Source organism: Trachypithecus francoisi, unplaced genomic scaffold (genome assembly GCF_009764315.1).
Source record: "Trachypithecus francoisi isolate TF-2019V2 unplaced genomic scaffold, Tfra_2.0 Lachesis_group15, whole genome shotgun sequence".
NCBI classification, from domain to species: Eukaryota; Metazoa; Chordata; class Mammalia; order Primates; family Cercopithecidae; genus Trachypithecus; species Trachypithecus francoisi.
This window is the reverse complement of record NW_022681460.1, coordinates 54,986,980-55,004,683: the sequence shown is the minus strand read 5'-3', so window position 1 is coordinate 55,004,683 and position 17,704 is coordinate 54,986,980. Positions and strand designations below refer to the sequence as shown.

The following is a 17,704-nucleotide window of genomic DNA, read 5'->3' as shown; positions in this document are numbered from 1 at the left end:
GGATACACTTAAGGAAGAAGAAATTTTGTTTTACCTGCATTACCGTAAACTAACAGGATCCATTTGTCTTTCACGAACATTGTGTTCCACGAAACACTGCCCACTATCTGATAAGCAATATGAGAGTACAGAACCAGTCTTCTTATTATGTCCTTTGATGTCAAGCATAAAACAATACGCATTGCAGGAGTTTGATAGATATTTGATGAGTTGGAGCAAAATCCAGTTTGCAGATAAAGATTCAAAACAGGGGCGAAAAAGAATTGACTTGGGGGAAAAAAGCAACTTCAGTTCTTCTAATATTCCTACCATTAAAACCACATATATTTCTATTCAAAAGTATATTACCAAATCCAGTGGGGTATTATTTAAAGTTGAAACTTGGAAAAAATAAAATATACAAAGAAAAAGTAATTTTATATTTCTTATATATTGTTGTGTTTGATAGTATTGATGTTCTCCTGGGAGAAATAATAAAAGTTCTTTTTTAACTGACATGAAAAGAAAGTTTTGGCTGGGTGCGGTGGCCCATGCCTGTAATCCCAGCACTTTGGGAGGCTGAGGTGGGCAGATCACGAGCTCAGGAGTTCAAGACCAGCCTGGCCAACATGGTAAAACCCTGTCTCTACTAAAAATACAAAAATTAGCCGGATGTGGTGGCACACACCTGTAATTCCATCTACTTAGGCAGAGGCAGGAGAATCGCTTGAACCCGAGAGGAGGAGGTTGCAGTGAGCCGAGATCACGTCACTGTACTCTAGCCTGGCAACAGAGCGAGACTCCATCGAAAGAAAGAGAGAGAGAGAGAGAGAGAGAGAGAGAGAGAGAGACAGAGACAGACAGACAGAAAGAAAGAAAGAAAGAAAGAAAGAAAGAAAGAAAGAAAGAAAGAAAGTTAGTTTTATACTACTAATGGGGATGTGGAGATGAGGAGCAGAAATTTCATGGAGTACTCACTTATGTCAGCACTAACTTTCTGTCATAGATGTCACATCCTGGATTAGTCATGAAACAGGAAGTTTAAGAGATGTCTAAAATGACAAGTTGTAATATAAAAGTTAAAAATAAGTGCCTCTCTCACTTTTTTCTTTCTTTTTTTTTTTTTTTGAGATGGAGTCTCACTGAGTCGCTCAGGCTGGAGTGAAGTGGTGGGATCTCAGCTCACTGCAACCTCCGCCTCCTGGGTTCAAGCAATTCTCCTGCCTCAGCCTCTCAAGTAGTTGGGATTACAGGCATCCGCCACCACGCCTGGCTAATTTTTTGTATTTTTAGTACAGGCAGGGTTTTGCCATGTTGGCCAGGCTGGTCTCAAACTCCTGGCCTCAAGCGATCCTCCCACTTCAGCCTCCCAAAGTGCTGGAATTACAGGCGTGAGCCACCACATCTGTTCTATAGGTACCTTTCCTATTAAAGAAATGAATGAAAGAAAAAAAGCCTTATGACCTTAAGCAAATTCCTTAACAGACCTCAGCTGCCCATTTATAAAATGAGAAAATTGGATTCGATAATACTAAGGTCCTTTCCACACATCGTAATGTTTTTGTCAGAAACAAAAAGGTCTCATGTGACAGGAACTGACTGAAACTAGCTACAGGCCAGGCGTGGTGGGTCATGCCTGTAATCTCAGCACTTTGGGAGACCAAGGTGCCTTTGCAGATAGTGGGTACTCAAGCAAACCCCATCTCTCCTAAATACAAAAATTAGCTGGGCTTGGTGGCCCATGCCTGTAAATCCCAGCTACTCAGGAGGTTGAGGCAGGAGAATTGCTTGAACCCGGGAGGCAGAGGTTGCAGTGAGCCGAGATTGCGCCACTGCACTCCAGCCTGACAAACAAGAGTGAAACTCCGTCTCAAACAACAACAACAACAACAACAACAACAACAACTAGCTACAATGAAAATAATGATAAGGATGGGTAGAATAAAACATACCTTAATTCATTCAGTAATGCAAAGCTCAGGTACTCTGTTATTCACCTGCTGTCTCCACAATTATTACATTTGTCAGAATATGCTGTTAAAGGGATTTGTTGTGTTCTAGACTACACAACGCTGTGGCAGTCAGGAAACCTTAATGCTACTCTTGGAGTTCCAGATCTCTGAGCTTCCTTCATTCTGCAAGTTACTAGTCAGCTATTTACATGTTGGTATTCTTTACTATATTGTAATCTCTAGGAGGGCAGGGATCACATCCTATGCATGTCTCTACCGCATTCTACCTTGCCTAATACTTGGCAGACAGTGGGTACTCAATAAATGTCATTTGATGATATCTTTAGTAAATAATTGTGAAACCTGGTTTTTAAATAGCATTTCACATTAAATAATATAACACTTATATAATGTCCATCACCTAAAATATTTGCTTTTCCTCATGCTCATCAAATATTTGATCCTTTCTTCAGGGGTCAGATGAGGTTCATCCTTCTGTATGAAGTACTAATTGACTGTTACAGCACTTAATTATGGCGTTTTCTTATTTATTGTACCATTCAGGTGGCTTAGCATTTTGGGTGAGGTCTCTGTCACCACACTAGATTTTTATTTATTTACTTCTTATTTATTTTATCAGAGACAGTGTCTCCCTATGTTGCCCAGGCTGGACTAGAACTCCTGGGCTCAAGCAATCCTACCACCTCGGCACATTAGATTTTTAGTTCAGCACAGGAAGAAGCATGTCATTTCTCCTTGCATCCTGTAAGCATGGTGCCTTCATAACGAAGTTGCTAAATGAATATTTGATGATGATCCTGATGATCGATAATAAGTGATTTACTGCTGAAGGTTTACCAGTTGCTTTTATCAACCCCCCCAAAATACTTCAGATACAAATTTTCTAAAAGGAATGCATTTTGGGAGTGACAGCTTTGCTCTCACCTCGGGACAGGCTCCCGCAGCCTGTCTCAGACCATACCCAGGCACAGCCTTTTCTGTATTTTATTGCCTTCATTTTCCTGGAAGCCAGAGGATTTGGAGGATGATCAAATGGAAGGAAGGAACGAAGGGAAGGAGGGAGGGAAGGAGGAAATGAAAATATATTTCTGTGCATTGTGAATATAACGTACAGATGTAATAAAATAATAGGCAGATTTTGAAGACATTATAATCTACTGGGATAATCTGAATACACACAACTGAAAATATATCAAAATATATAAATGGTGAAACCCCGTCTCTACTAAAAATACAAAAATTAGCTGGACATGGTAGTGGGCACCTGTAGTCCTAGCTACTCAGGAGGCTGAGGCAGAATAGCTTGAAGTCAGGAGCAGAGGTTTCAGTGAGCCAAGATCACACCATTGCACTCCAGCTTGGGCAACAAGAACAAAACTCCATCTCAAAAAAAAGAAAGAAAGAAAGAAAAAAGAAAAAAACTGGTTGAGTAAATAGGAGGAGGAGCTAAATTGATAAGGAGATTTAGGGCTTAGTGTAAATAAATTATAGTTTCTATGAGGAGCTACTAAAAGCAGTTTAAGGTTTATGAAAAAGGACTTACTATTCAAACAGTGTTTGAGGAAGATTATTCTTGCCATAATAATGACATTTATTGAACACTTCTTACATGCCTTATATGTAAATGCCTTACATATTAGCCCATTTAATCTTACAACTACCCCATGAGGAAGACACTGTCATCGCTGTTGTACAGGCAAGGAAACTGAGGCACAGACCCTGGGTAACTTGCTTCCCCAAGGCCCCATTGCTTCTAAATAGCAGACCTGGAATATGAACTCAGGCTGTCTGAGTCTAAACCTGGTGTCTCTTCTAACCATCACGTGACATGGCTTGTCTTTCCACAGAGCTATGTATCTGTGTGGGAGACAGATAGGAGATTCATCAGGAGGTAGTAGTGGTCTAAGGCATGTATTGATTAGACTGAGTTGGGACTGTGATCACAGAAAAAGCAAGGAAGGGATGAAGCTGAGCAAATTCACATGAGAGAATTAGACTTGCTAGATATATTTGGAAATGGAGGTAAGGAATAGGGAGATAAGGATATTATTTAATTCCAAAAAGATTTATTATTTTTTTGTGACAGCGTCTTGCTCTGTCACCTTGGCTGGAGTACAGTGGCGTGATCACAGCTCACTGCAGCCTCAAACGATCCTCCCTCCTCAGCCTCCCAAGTAGCTGGGAAGACAGGTGCGCACCACCATGTCTGGCTATTTTTTAAATTTTTTGCAGAGATGGGATCTGACTATGTTGCCCAGGCTGGCCTCCAACTCCTGGACTCAAGCAATCTGCCTGCCTCAGCCTTCCAAACTGCTGGAATTACAGGCGTGAGCCACTGCTCCCAGCCCCGCAAAAGATGTATTGAACATTTACTACGTGCCAGGAACTGTGTTAGGTACTGTATTTGGTTAAGAAACAGTGAACCAGATAGACAGAGTCCCTGCATTCATGGAGCAAGATTGTGTTATTAGTGGAAAACAGGCTCTATATGCATAGAAAACACAACAAACTGGAAACACTGGTTGTTTAGGAGAACTAGATGGAAGCCAAAACATAGAAGAGAAACCTGTTGAATTTTACAGTTCTATTAGAATTTGTCTAAAGGTTTTCCCCTCCTGGACAGGGAGGGAACAAAGGAAACATTGAATTTTAACACATGAATATGTTAACTATTTTAAAAATAGGGTTTTTTGATATAATAAGATCTCATGGTATAAAAAAATGTATCTTTTTTTGTTTGCTTTTTTGAGATAGTATCACTCTGTCACCCAGGCTGGAGTGCAATGGCATGATCTTGGCTCGCTGCAACCTCTGCCTCCCAGGTTCAAGAGATTCTCATGCCTCAGCCTCCTGAGTAGCTGGGATTACAGGCCTGCACCACCACACCCAGCTAATTTTTGTATTTTTAGTACAGACGGGGTTTCATCATGTTGGCCAGGCTGGTCTTGAACTCCTGGGCTCAGGTGATCTGCCCCCACCAGCCTCCCAAAGTGCTGGGATCACAAGCGTGGGCCACTGCACCTGGCCTATAGTTTTTTGTTTTTTTAAAAAACTGAGATACTGCCAGGCAAAGTGGCTCACGCCTGTAATCCCAGCACTTTGGGAGGCCGAGGCAGGTGGATCACGAGGTCAGGAATTTGAGACCAGCCTGACCAACATGGAGAAACCCCATCTTTACTAAAAATACAAAAATTAGCCAGGCGTGGTGGCTCATGTGTATAATCCCAGCTACTCTGGAGGCTGAAGCAGGAGAATCACTGGAACCCAGGAGGCAAAGGTTACCATGAGCTGATATTGCGCTATTGCACTCCATCCTGGGCAACAAGAGTGAAACTCCGTCTCAAAAAAAAAGAAACAACTGAGATACTAAGACTACATGCTGTGTACTAACACACATATAGACACACACGCCTGTATACGCATAGAGTTTCTGACAATTCATACAAGAAACTGGCAAAACTGGACACTTTGGGGAAGGGAATTGGGTGGGAATAGAGGTGGGAGAGAGACTTTACCCTTTTGTACCATGTGTGTTTTTATGAATTCAATTATTGAATATACTTTGTACAAGTATTACTTAATAAAAGCAAATGAGTTTTAAAAATAGCTATCAAAAACCTAGGCATTAATAGAGGTTTTATTGAGAAAGAATCCCACAAGTTTGAAATATTTTACATACCAGTGTGCTTTTCTTTAAGTTATAACTTTTACCAAAATTAACATTCAAAGGAAAATGATATGTATGTGCATGTGTGGTAGAAGGAAACCAATTAAAACTTTGGTGTTTGTGAAAATAAGAGAAAGTATTTTGGCATTTGGCTAATGTGGGAAAAACTCCTCGGCTATCAAAATTCTCTAAATAAGTTTTCAAAAAACGCCTAAGGCAGTTTCACTTCTTACAATAGACACTCTGTTGAAACAGGCTCAGGTGGCCAACCTCCACCCATAGGCTGCAGGGGTTTTGTGCTTTCTTGTAGAACTAACTAATCCTGACATGACAGTTTGTACTGTGTTTTACATCGGAATTGATCCCCTGGTTCCAAACAAAATTTGGATGATGAAACCTATTATTGTTTCACGAAATGAGGGCCAATTTGGTTGAACCACGATTCAAAAATTTAGTTTTATTTCTGGAGATATTTTAACTTTCAGGATTTTTTTTTTTTTTTTTTTTTTTTTGAGACAGAGTCTCACTCTGTTGCCGCGGCTGGAGTGCAGTGGCGCGATCTTGGCTCACTGCAACCTCTGTCACATGGATTCAAGCGATTCTCCTGCCTCAGCCTCCCGAGTAGCTGGGATTACAGGTGCCTGCCACCGTGCCAGGCTAATTTTTATTTTCTATTTTTTCGATAATGTCAAGTTTAATCTGCCAAATATACAAGTTGAATTTGTGGAGCATGTTTTGCCTGGGTGCTGCATGGTAAACAGAGGTTTCTTTCTTTCTTTCTTTCTTTCTTTTTTTTTGAGACAGAGTCTTGCTCTGTTGCCCAGGCTGGAGAACAGAGGTTTCTTGAAATGATCAATGGGTAGGGTTAAAAATAGGCACTGGCCCTGGCCAGGTGGGTAGGAACCAGGTGGGGAAGGGCAGAGAGGCGAGGCCTTGGTCAGACAGGACTGACCAGGGGCAAGCCATGACCCTCGAGGACCCAGGGGCACAGGCTCCCAGATGACAGCCCCTCTCTGAATGAGCACCCAGGCAACATAGTCCAGGGCTGGGTGTAGCAAACCCATGAGCAGCTGCCTCCTGGCACGACCACGCCCTTACGTGCTATCTACCAGACAAATGAAAGCTCTTCTTACCTGATCTCCCAGACATCCCCCAGCTGGGGCTCTGAATTCTAAAAACAGCAAAAACATTCAAATGGTTCCATATGAAATGCTGTCCTGCATCTTTCTGTCTCAAAGATAGCAGCTACCCCTCCCCCATCCCCCCCCACATCCCCCAAACAATTTCTGTGCCAAGATGAAGAGGAGGCCCCAGGCTGTGGGGGGCTTCTGGCCGTGAGGGGCTGTTGCAGTGGCACCAGGGCACAGGGTGGACAAGACACAGCAGAGGTCCCGGCAGCACAGCCCAGGTCCCTGGCATTTCCTCCTGCGGGTCACAGTTGCTTATTCAGGGAGAGAGACTGCATTGGTTTTCCTGACAATGTGGCATTGTCTTTTGCTTTCCTTTCCTCTTCCTTCTTCTGGGCAGCGTCCTCCTGCTGTTTCCGGATGATGGCCAGCCGGGCCAGGTCGGCCTTGGTTGCTCTGTCTTCCTGGCCAAGTGCATTTTCATGTAACGCTCTTTTGCCTTCTGCTTCTCAATCTCCTGTTGTTCTCTCCTTGAAAGCTCCTTTGGCCCGTCCAGATCCAGTTGTGTGAGCTTTTTGGTTGTCTATGCCACCCAGTTGGGATTCTTATTATCGATGAGCCCTTCCACACCTTTGTGCCTTTGCTGGTAGTCATCTTCATCGCCACTGTCATCTGAGTCTAGAGATTTCTTCTCCTTTTGGGGTCACCTGCAGCTCCATCTCCACCTTCTTTTTGCTCCTCTTCTTCCCTGGCCTTCTGCTTCTCAGCCTGCAGCTGCACGTCGATCTCCTCAGGGCTCATATACTGCCTTGCCCGGCCTTTGTGGCCTCCCTTTCTCCCTCCTTTAGGTATCGTGGCTCCGGTGTGGCAGCTGCGCCTCAAACTGACACCTGAACCGGAATTTTTGTATTTTTAGTAGAGACAGGGTTTCACCATCTTGGTCAGGCTGGTCTTCAACTCCTGACCTCGTGATCCACTCACCTCGGCCTTCCAAAGTGTTGGGATTACAGGTGTGAGCCACTGCGCCCGGCCAGGATTTTAAAAATTTTTTTCAGACAGGGTCTTGCTCTGTTACCCTCACTGCAGCCTTGAACTCCTGGGCTAAATGGATCCTCCCCACTCAACCTCCCAAGTAGCTGGGACTACAAACATGTGCCACCACTAACCCGGCTAATTTTTAATTGTTTTTGTAGAGATGGGGTCTGCCTATGTTGCCCAGACTGATCTCAAACTCCTGAGCTCAAGCTATCCTCTGACCTCAGCCTCCCAAAGTGCTGGGATTGTGAACCACTGCATGCAGCCACTTTTGGAATATATATATATTCCAAATATATGCATACATATATGCATACTGAGACCAGCTCGATCGTGGAGACCCTAACCCAGTGGCATTAGAGGAATTAAAGACACATATACAGAAATATAGAGTGTGGAGTGGGATCAGGGAGCTGACAGCCTTCAGAGCTGACAGCCCTGAACAGAGTTTGACCCACATATTTATTGACAGCAAGCCAATGATAAGCATTCTTTCTATAGGTTATAGATTAACTAAAAGTACTCCTTACAGGAAACAAAGGGATGGGCCGAAACAAAGCGATGAGCTCTGGCTAGTTATCTGCAGCAGGAACAGGTCCTTAAGGCACAGATCGTTCATGCTATTGTTTGTGGTTTAGGAACACCTTTAAGTGGTTTTCTGCCCTGGATGGGCCAGGTGTTCCTTCCCTCATTCCAGTAAACCCACAACCTTCAGCGTGGGCATCATGGCCAACACGAACATGTCACAGTGCTGCAGAGATTTTGTTTATGGCCAGTTTTGGGGCCAGTTTATGGCCAGATTTGGGGGCTTGTTCCCAACATGTCCCCCTTTTTTAGTTTTACAAAGCGATAAAAGTAGTCACAGTGAGCTACTTCTCACAGGAACTGGGATCTGCATCTGCAGACTATACAAAGACAAACAACACAGATTAAAAGCACAACCATCATTGAAATCACAGAGCATCCAAAAGTGTCTTTATCTTTTTTTTTTTTTCTTGAGATGGAGTCTCGCTCTGTCGTGCAGGCTGGAGTGCAGTGGCACGATCTCAGCTCACTGCAAGCTCCGCCTCCTGGGTTCATGCCATTCTCCTGCCTTAGCCTTCTGAGTAGCTTGGACTACAGGTGCTGGCCACCACACCTGGCTAATATTTTGTATTTTTAGTAGAGATGGGGTTCACCCTGTTAGCCAAGATGGTCTCGATCTCCTGACCTCATGATCTGCCCTCCTCGGCCTCCCAAAGTATTGGGATTACAGGCGTGAGCCACTGCGCCCAGCATCTTTATCTATTTTAATGGGTTACTAGCTGCTAATCTGTCTGCAGCTCCTTCAAGCACTCCAGTTCCTGGCATTAAGGTCAGGTGTGCCTGAGATGCTTTAAATATTCATTCTTTTGATTTTGCAATATCCAAAGACAAGTTTGTAGAGTGTCCTTCTAGATGCTTTTTTATTCTTTTCCAAATTTTGATCTTATTAAGAGCCATTAATAGTTTCCACAAATTCTTACGTTTAGCTCCTACAGCGGGCCATATCATTTGAGGCGGAGGTGCCACTATACCGCCATGTTTCCAGATAATAGGAACTCTTGCCATCTTTCTTACCATTTCTACCATTTGACCATTTTGTTCAGACCAGCTGAACATAGTGTGGCAGGGGCACGCAGACTGAGAGGTGCAATTCAAGCTAAATATCCCCTTAGGGGACCAATCAATAATGATTCCATGGGAATCATTTCACAGCACCTCTTCCTGTTCTGCAGTGCAATCTTCCCAAACAAGTATGTTCATTATTTCTGTCCAGGTTCTATTCTGTTGGCAAATAGGTTTTTGATGGTGGTATACCTCAATTATAGGAGCAGATTTATTATGGTAAATACTGAGATCAGAAAGCATGTGTAACTGTGTCATAGAGTGATTACATCCAGGCATTATTGCCAGCCAAGATTGATAAATATATACCCAGTAAGTATAATTGTTCTCTGTGTCAGCCCTTGTTGAAGGAATACTCATGGCAATGGTGATCACTGCCATTATAGCTATCATTAAATTATTCATTGTGACTGGTTGTCCTGCTTTCCTCTGGTATTCTTCCACCATCTGTGACAGCTTCTTGATCTGGCTGTGTTCAACAGGTGTTGCTCATGACATTTGGGGTCCTCCTCAGCATCAGTCTCAACATGGCTGCAACCAGGGAGTCCTCGGTATCCTCTCGGAATCCCTTCCTCAGCGTCTGGCTAATGATAAGGTTTCAGGTGTCTTGATGGTATCCAAATCAACTGTTGATTCAGTCCTGGAGAAACACAAGCATAACCTCTACCCCAAGTTATTATTTTACCTATTTTACAACTTTTTGTTATCATATCTCTCCACCAAACCAGTTGTTCTGCTTCTGTCTTTGCAGCTGGTTTCTGTAGATGCTGTTCAGCTGCTGAGAGCATCTGGCCTTTAGGCAGCCTCAAAAAATTTAAAGTCAATAATGCAAGATTCAATTGCATACGGGGTATCCCATAGTCCCTGTTTCCCCCCCACCTCTGCTTTTGCAACTGCTGTTTCAGGGAGAGATTCATTCTTTCCACTATGGCTTGTCCTTGAGAATTGTATGGGATTCCAGTAATATGTTTAATATTCCATATAGAGGAAAAATGTAGCTAGAGCTTAGCTGGTATAGCCTGGGGCATTATCTGTTTTAATAGAAGCTGGAATGTCCATCACCACAAAACACTGCAATAGGTGACGTTTAACACAGGCAGAAGACTCTCCTGAGTGGCATGTAGCCCAGACAAAGTAAGAAAAGGTGTCCACACATACATGTACGTAAGCTAGTCTCCCAAACGAGGGAACATGTGTGACATCCATTTGCCAAAGAGAATTAGGTTCCAATCCTCAAGGATTAACTCCTCCTGTAAAAGATGAGGAAGGCACCATTTGGCAAGTTGGTCATCACTGGATAATGGCTTTTGCTTCTTTCCAGGTAATGCTGTATCTGTGTTTGAGACCAGAGGCATTAACATGGGTTAAATTGTGAAAGTGTCTAGCATTAGATATTGCAGTAGCAAGTAGGTGATCAGCCATTTGATTCCCTTCAGTCAAAAGTCCTGGAAGAGGTGTATGAGCCCTAATGTGAGTGATGTAAAAAGGGTGCATTCAGCTCCTAACTGCTGTTTGCAATTGGGTAAATAAAGTCATCTGTTGTTCATCTATATGAAATCATAACTGAGCATTTTCTTTTTCTTTTTTTTTAGCATTTTCAATTAATTGTGTGGAATGAACCACTCATGAAGAATCAGAAATCACATTAGCAGGCATATCAAAAGCAGTCAATATCTCAATTACAGCTACAAGCTCTGCTTTTCAAAAAACTGAAGTATAGGGTGTCTGAAAAATTTTACCTTTCAAGCCAGAATAAGAAGTTTTACCATTACTAGACCCATCTGTAAAAACATTTTCAAGGCCGGGCGCGGTGGCTCAAGCCTGTAATCCCAGCACTTTGGAGGCCGAGACGGGCGGATCACGAGGTCAGGAGATCGAGACCATCCTGGCTAATACGGTGAAACCCCGTCTCTACTAAAAAATACAAAAAAAAAACTAGCCGGGCGACGAGGCGGGCGCCTGTAGTCCAGCTACTCGGGAGGCTGAGACAGGAGAATGGCGTGAACCCGGAGGCGGAGCTTGCAGTGAGCTGAGAGCCGGCCACTGCACTCCAGCCTGGTGGCAGAGCAGACTCCGTCTCAAAAAAAAAACATTTTCAATTGGTTTAAATGTAGTTATTTTAGGGAGAATCCAATTAGTTGATTTCAAAAATGGAAATAATTTTGTTTTAGGGAAATGACTGAGAATACCTACAAAGTCAGCTAAATGGGTTTGCCAAGTAAGACTATTTATAAAAGCTTGCTGTATTTGTGCCTTCGTGAGAGGAACAATAATTTTTCCAGGATCATATCCATGTAATTTAGTAATCCGAGTTCTCCCATTTCCTATCATAGTAGTGATTTGATCCAAGTAAGGAGTTACAGTCTGTGAATTAGTGTGTGGAAGAAAAAGCCACTCTACAAGATCTTCCTCTTGAACAGTAACACCAATAGGTGAATGCTGAGTTGGAAAAATTAGCAAATCTAGAGTCTTCTCTGGATCTATTCTATTTATTTGAGCCTTATGGACTTGCTTTTCGATTAGCTGCAGCTCTGCCTCAACTTCTTTTGTTAATTGCCAAGGGCTAGTGAAACTAGGATCTCCTCTAAGGATAGAAAATAGATTACTCATGGCATAGGTAAGAATGCCTAGAGCAGATCGTATCCAATTAGCATCCCCTAGTAATTTTTTAAAGTCATTAAATGTTTTCAGTTGATCCCTATGTATGGTTACGTTCTGTGACACAATGGTAGTGTCATTTACTAAGGCCCCCAAGTAGGGGTAAGTAGTTGTAGTCTGAATTTTATCAGGAGCTATAATTAAACCAGTGCAAGAAATCAAATTTTGCAAGTGATTATAACTTTGGAGTAATATTTCTTGAGTGGGACAGCAAAAAGTATATTGTCCATATAATGAATAATGTAACACTGCGAAAATTTTTATGAGTAGGTTCAATTGCTTGCCCTACATAAGTCTGGCAAATTGTTGGACTGTTTAACATGCCTTGTGGCAACACTTTGCAATGAAAATGCTTAGCAGGCTGCAGGTTGTTTACTGCAGGAATTGTAAATGCAAACCGTTCACAGTCTTGCTCAGCTAAGGGGATAGTAAAGAGACAGTCTTAAATCTATGACTATTAAAGGCCAATTTTTTGGAATCATAGCAGGAGAAGGCAGTCCTGGCTGCAGTGTCCCCATAGGTTGTATAACTGAATTAATGGCTCTTAAGTCAGTTAACATTCTCCATTTTTCTTAATTTTCTTAAATTTCTTAAATTTTCTTAAATTTTATTAAATTTTCTTAAAAATTATCATAATTAAGATTTTTTCTTAATTATGAAAACTGGAGAATTCCAAGGGGAAAATGTTGGAGCTATTAACTAAGCCCTCTAAAGTCTGCAGTTTCTCTTTACTTAACAGCCATCGTTCTATCCAAATTGGCTTATCTGTTAACCATTTTAAAGGTGTAGGTTCTGGAGGCTTAACAATGGCTGCCATTAAAAATGATATCTTCAACCTTGGCGGGAACTTTTTCTTTCCACTTGAAGTGGTTCCTTCAAACCTTGCAAATTTTTTCCTAGTCCCATACCATGGACATATCCCATTCTTGCATCATATGTTGACTTTGAGGGCTGTATAATGCTCTGGAATTAAAACTTGTTCTCCCAATTGTTGTAATAAATCTATCCCCCATAAATTTATAGACACAGAAGTTATAATTGGCCAGTTTTGGGACCAGTTTATGGCCAGATTTTGGGGCCTCTTCCATATATATATATATATTTTTTTTGAGATGGAGTTGTGCTCTTGTTACCCAGGCTGGAGTGCAGTGGCACAATCTCAGCTCATTGGAACCTCTGCCTCCCGAGTTCAAGCCATTCTCCTGCTTCAGCCTCCCAAGTAGCTGAAATTATAGGCACCCACCACCACGCCTGGCTAATTTTTGTATTTTTAGTAGAGATGGGGTTTCACCATGTTGGCCAGGCTGATCTTGAACTCCTGACCTCAGCCTCCCAAAGTGCAGGGATTACAGGCGTGAGCCATCATGCCTGGCCCAGAATTTTTAAAAACAGCATTATTGAGGTATAACTGACACACAATAAATCACACATATGAAAAAGTGTACAACTTAATAAATTTTATATGTGTACAGCCATCACCACAATCAAGATAATAAACATGTCCATCACCTCCAAAAATTTTCTTCTGCCTTTTTTTCTTTTTTCTTTTCTTTCTTTCTTTCTTTTTTTTTTTTTTTTAATAGAAATGGATTCTTGCTCTATTGCCCAGGCTGGTCTGAAACTTCTGGCTGCACGTGATCCTCCTGGCCTCCCAAAGTGTAGGAATTACAAGTGTGAGCTTCCAAGTCCAGTGGCATACAGGAATCCATGTGATAAAATTGTATAGAACTAAAACACTCAAGAATATAAGATCAAGGCTTGGCACAGTGGCTCACGCCTGTAATCCCAGCACTTTGGGAAGCTAAGGTGGGCAGATCACCTGAGGTCAGGAGTTCGAGACCAGCCTGACCAACATGGAGAAACCCCATCTCTACTAAGAATACAAAATTAGCCAGGCGTGGTGACACATGCCTGTAATCCCAGCTACTTGGGAGGCTGAGACAGGAGAATCGCTTAAATGTGGGAGGTGGAGGTTGCAGTGAGCCGAGATCACACCATTGTACTCCAGCCTGGGCAACAAGAGCGAAACTCCGTCTCAAAAAAAAGAAGAATATAAGATCAAAGGGCCGGATGTGGTGGGCATGGTAGTGGCTCACACCTGTAATCCCAGCACTTTGGAAGGCCGAGATGGGTGGATCATTTGATGTCAGGAGTTAGAGACCATCCTGGCCCACATGGTGAAACCCTGCCTCTACTAAAAATACAAAAAAAATTAGCCAGGTGTAGTGGCAGGTGCCTGTAATCCCAGCTACTTGGGAGGCTGAGGCAGGAGAATGGCTTGAACCCAGGAGGCACAGTGTGCAGTGAGCTGAGATCTCACCACTGCACTCCAGCCTGGGCGACAGAGTGAGACTCTGTCTCAAAAAACAAAAAGAGTATATGATCAGTAGATTGTATCAAGATCAATATCCTGGTTGCGATGTTGTACTCTAGTTTTGTAAGATGTTACCATTGTGGGAAACTGGGTAAATTGTACAGAGTTCTCTGTATTATTATTATTATTATTATTATTTTGAAACAGAGTTTCGTGCTTGTTGCCCAGGCTGGAGTGAAAGGGCGCGATCTTGGCTCAAGGCAACCACCGCCTCCCGCGTTCAAGCAATTCTCCTGCCTCAGCCTCCTGAGTAGCTGAGTTTACAGACATGTGCCTCCATGCCTAGCCAATTTGTGTGTGTGTGTGTGTGTGTGTGTGTGTGAGAGAGAGATGGAGTTTTGCCCTTGTTGCCCAGGCTGGAGTGCAATGGCCCGCCTCCCGGGTTCAAGCAATTCTCCTGCCTCAGCCTCCCGAGTAGCTGGGATTACGGGCATGCACCATCACACCTGGCTAATTTTGCATTTTTAGTAGAGACTGGGTTTCACAATGTTGGTCAGGCTGGTCTTGAACTCCTCACCTCAGGTGATTCGCCCACCTCGGCCTCCCAAAGTGCTGGGATTACAGGTGTGATATTATTATTATTTTGAGACAGGATGTCAGTCGGTCACGCAGGCTAGAGTGCAGTGGTACAGTCACAGCTCCTGAACCCTTGACGTCCTCTTCATATGATAAAGCCATTCTGTATCTTTTTTTTTTTTTTTTGTAGAGCTGGGGTTTCACCATGTTGCCCAGGCTGGTCTCAAACTCCTGGACTCAGGCTATCTGCCTACCTTGGCCTTCCAAAGTGCCTGGGATTACAGGCATGAGCCACCGTGCCTGTGAGACCCCATTTGTAAAAAAAAAAAAAAAAAGACACAGAATGGCTTTGTCATCTTAAGTGTCTCATGTTGCCCTCTTTTAATGTCATCCACCTGCCTCCCACACCGTTTATGTGAGTCTATTTCTTTTTCTCGCTGAGTAGTATTCCATTGTGTGGATTATACCAAGACTTGTTTATTCTTTACCTATTGTTGACAGACTATGGGTTGTTTCCAGAGTTCAACTATTACAAATAAAGCTGCTATAAACATTCATGTGCAAGTCTCTGTATGAACATCTACTTTCATTTCTCTTGGGTAAATATCTAGGACTGGATTGGCTGATTCATATGATACATGTATTTTTAATGTTTTTTTTTTTTCTTTTTTCTTGAGACGGAGTCTCACATTGTCACCCAGGCTAGAGTCCAGCGGCATGATCTTGCCTCACTGCAACCTCCGCCTCCCGTGTTCAAGCTATTCTCCTGCCTCAGCCTCCTGAGTAGCTGGGGTTAGAGGCGCCCACCACCATGCCCAGCTAATTTTTATATTTTTTTTTATTAGAGACGGGGTTTCACCATGTTGGCCAGGCTGGTCTTGAACTCTGACCTCAAGTGATCCGCCCTCTTCAGCCTCCCAAAGTGCTGAGATTACAGGCATGAGCCACCGTGCCCAGCCGTATTTTTAACTTTTTAAGAAACTGACAAACTCAAAGTGGTTTGTACCTACCAGCAGCGTATGAGAGGTCCAGTTCCAGTATATATTCTCTCCAACACGCCAGCCTTTTCTAAAAACATAGTTCCATTGAGATATAATTCACATACCATACAATTTGCACATTTAAAATAAAAAATTGGCTGGGCACGGTGGCTCATGCCGGTAATCCTAGCACTTTGGGAGGCTGAGGCGGGTGGATTGCCTGAGCTCAGGAGTTCAAGAGCAGCCTGGGCAACATGGTAAACAACCCCATCCCTACTGAAATAAAAAAAAATTAGCCAGGTTTGGTGGTGTACGCCTCTAGTCCCAGTTACTTGGAAGGCTGAGGCAGGAGAATTGCTATAACCTGGGAGGCAGAGGTTGCAGTGAGCTGGGATTGTGCCACTGCACTCCAGCCTGGGCAGCAGAGCGAGACTCTGTTTGAAAAAAAAAATAATAATTTTTAAAAAGCCAGGTGTGGTAGCTCACACCTGTAATCCCAGCACTTTGGGAGGCTGAGGCAGGTGGATCACCTGAGGTCAGGAGTTTGAGACCAGCCTGGCCTGACCAATGTGGTGAAACCCCATCTCAACTAAAAATACAAAAAATTAGCTAGGCATGGTGGCGCATGCTGTAATCCCCGCTACTCGGGAGGCTGAGGCAGGAGAATCCCTTGAACCCGGAAGGCGGAGGTTGCGGTGAGCTGAGATCACGCCATTGCACTCCAGCTTGGGCAACAAGAGCGAAACTCCATTTCAAAAAAGTAAAACATTGTTTATTGTATTCACAGAATTGTGCCTCTATCACTACAACCAATTTTAGAACATTTAAGAAAAGAAAACCCCATACTATTTAGTGGTAACACCTCATTCTTCCCCCAGATCTTTTCCCCCTAGTCCTATGCACCCACTAATATACTTTCTCTCTCTGTGGATTTGCCTATTCTATACATTTAGCATTAAATGGAATCATATGATACAAGGTCTTTTGTGACTTTCTTTCACTTAACATATTAGGTTTTCAGGGTTCATCCATGTTGTAACATGTAGCAGCACTTTATTTTTATTGCTGAATAATATTTAATTGTATGGGTATTTTGTTTATCCACTCATTAGTTGATGGACATTTGAGTTGATTCCACACTTCCATCTTTTAAATTGTAGCCCTTCTAATGGGTGTGTAGTGATATCTCTTTTATTTTTTATTTTTTATATTTTTTTTATTATACTTTAAGTTCTAGGGTACATGTGCATAACGTTTATATCATGTATAACTCCCCAATGCAATCCCTCCTCCTCCCCGCTCCCCATGATAGGCCCCAGTGTGTGATGTTCCCCTTCCCGAGTCCAACTGCTCTCATTGTTCAGTTCCCACCTATGAGTGAGAACATGCGGTGTTTGGTTTCTCTTCTTGTGATAGTTTGCTAAGAATGATGGTTTCCAGCTGCATCCATGTCCCTACAAAGGACGCAAACTCATCCTTTTTGATGGCTGCATAGTATTCCATGGTGTATATGTGCCACATTTTCTTAATCCAGTCTGTCACAGATGGACATTTGGGTTGATTCCAAGTCTTTGCTATTGTGAATAGTGCCGCAATAAACATACATGTGCATGTGTCTTTGTAGTAGAGTAGTTTATAATCCTTTGGGTATATACCCAGTACTGGGATGGCTGGGTCATATGGTACATCTAGTTCTAGATCCTTGAGGAATTGCCATACTGTTTTCCATAATGGTTGAACTAGTTTAC

General features: G+C 42.8%; 1 pseudogene; it reads right to left on the bottom strand.

Annotated features, from left to right (window-relative positions):
* Positions 1-6,299: 6,299 nt before the first annotated feature.
* Positions 6,300-13,795, bottom strand: LOC117097377 (annotated as a pseudogene).
* Positions 13,796-17,704: the final 3,909 nt, after the last annotated feature.